The following is a 2,770-nucleotide window of genomic DNA, read 5'->3' on the forward strand; positions in this document are numbered from 1 at the left end:
CAAGATGAAGGCAAGCATGCAAACTCAAGTGTGCTCAATTCTCAAGATGGCCTTGTGGAGTCTTAAAAAGCAATTGCTAAGCATGTCAAGTGCAACATGATATAGAGAGACACACATAGTGAGAAAGTGTCCATGGAAGATGAGGTTGTGGACACTTTGGAATCTCTCGTTGTTATGAGTATCAAATATGTATGGCACATGCCATGGGAGGAACCTAGAAACCATTATTTTGAAACTAGACCTACTTTGATAGTGGATCTGAATAGTTTACTTTTTATGAAAGTATATGAAAGGGAAGCACATTGGCATGGTGGAAAATTTTTTGGATTCAAGATGGCCAATGTCTCGTTAAGGCATCGCACAAGTCTTACTATCAAAAGGGATATATAATTTTTTTCGGATTAGTACTTTAGAAGGTTCAATGTGTTTGTTTGGACACATGCTAGATGAGAGAGGGCAATGAGAATGCTAAAATCTACATTCTGTACTTGTTGAAAAATATTTGTTAAGGTATACTCTTAAAAGAATTGTGTGGTTGCGAAAAGGTTTGAGATTAAGCAACCAACCTGTAACGTGTCCACCTGTTATCTTCAGGACACGTCTTAGCAGTCCATCGGAAAGTATATCTAGAAGGCTCTGCCCGGCACTCCCATGGAATGTTACGGGGTTTGCGATCTAGGACTCTCCGCGTCTACCACGTAGCAGAAGTATTCCAGCCGTTCCCACTTAGGACCAACTTGAATTAGGGTTTTCCCTATTGGTCATTTCCTAACGGCAACTAGCGTCGAACCCGAGCGAACTATTTTACGCAGAAACGCCAGGTTCGAAGTGGATTCACGCTGCACTTGGTTCAAGGAGAATGGGAAATGAGAGGGATGCAAAGCTCAACCTCTCTGCCATAAGGCATAGTCCCATTCCGTTTCCCTAAAATAGCGTAAATAGGGATCAGTTATAATTCTAGGTCAATGCTCTTGTTGTTTGTGTTCATTGATGATCTTCTGGCTGTCCATTGTGATTTTTGAGAAAAGTTCTCGTCCAACCGGGACCACCCATCCGTAGGACGGACCCATGGCCCATCCTCCGCACTTCCCTCGAGTTGTTTTAGTTATTTAATTACCTAACACATTTAGTTGGACATGTAACAATCAACTTCCTTAATTAGCCCATTAGGCACTGGTTCCTTCACATACCCATATCACTTGACATAGAAAAGCAATGACAAACAAGTTCATTTTTAACAGGTTATCATATTTATCTTTGAAATACATAAAGTCCAGCCCATAGGCTTATCCACAATCCGCTCGAAGGCTATCCAGCAATCCATAGGGATCACTAATCCAAGTTTCCGCCCATAGACTAGTATGCGGGCCTCGGGATCCAATCCCGAGTCACGTTAGCCTCTTGTGCAGGGCCGGAAAGGCGAGGGATTTACAGCCAGAGCCCCCCCTGGCACCCAAACGTCCTCCTGCTCCAAGTAGCGCTCAACAGAGAGACCTCTCGCGGCGGGTTCGGTCCACCTTCCCGACATGGTTAACAACACCCTTGGTTAGGGTCAGGCAGGCAATCGGGGGTAACTGAAGCTGCCTCTCCCTTCAGGTCTTCAACCTGAAGCATTAGATATCCATTTATCCTTTAATTCATTCGTCAAACAAAGCAAAACAGTGCTCCTAAATCCATAACAAGCACAAACATTTCCATTGGTCATTTATTGTTGGCCAGTTGCTAAGGAATGAATCCTTCCTTTCGAATGCGTCTAGCACTCGATCCGGGATGACTTGCGACTTGGCAAGATCCCCTATATCCTGGGTTAGGGCGTACCCTAGTAACCCAACTTGGTCAAACCTTAAGTTCATAGATTATTCCAATTTATCGGCTGGTCTTTTACTTTCAAGCAATTATCTTTACTCAAGAAAGATACTATATTAGGATGATTGTTCATCCTCTTGTAAGATAACTTGCGTAAGGACCTGCCAACCTCATTGCGAGAATTGGCCATTCCCTTGTGATCCAATCACAAGATCATATGACTCCGCACTTGTTGCACAGGTGTCGCATCGAACTATGAGACTATTCTACTCATCAAATGGAGTCACGAAACAATCTGTTCTTGATTACATTAGGCTGACGTCGTCAGTCCTAGGGTTCCAAGCTCCATCTTTTTAGCGTAAGATTCTTAGGGACAAACCCTAGATCACTTCCCAAATATGTTCCACTGTCCCTACATTCGATGAATGTGGGCAAGTATTTAGGGTATAGGAGTTTCAGGTTTAGCAAATACATGCGACTAGGTCACGTATTAAATCCTTTTGAGTTCTTTGGAATTGAATTAACTCTTTCTAAAATGAGTACTCCGCGGGTTTAGGTGTTTAGGTTTATGCGATTTAATCTATCTATTTTTGGCGATAATTACGCTATCATTTCCATAACCATATGACTCATTGTCTATGCATAAGTTGATTTTCAATCCTAACTTATCGATTTAAGATCAAGCATAGGTTAGGTTATAACCTAATTCCAACTAATCAACTTGCAAATAAGATTCATGCTAAACAAGCAACCTTTTACCAGTAGTTATGCAGTTGAAAAACGATAATTAACCAATTTATACAACCTAAGAATCATTTCATGCCTTGCTTTTTTCGTATGGATTATTAGCACTTTCCTTAATAACTCGTTGCGAAGAAGATATGTCCTAATAATGAGACATGCAATTTATATTTCCATGCCTAAACGGAGTGCGTTATCTTAATTTCGTTTTGGAAATGTGGAC

This window comes from Lygodium microphyllum, chromosome 13 (assembly GCF_053477565.2).
Source record: "Lygodium microphyllum isolate KBCC chromosome 13, Lygodium_microphyllum_v1.1.10, whole genome shotgun sequence".
NCBI lineage: Eukaryota > Viridiplantae > Streptophyta > Polypodiopsida > Schizaeales > Lygodiaceae > Lygodium > Lygodium microphyllum.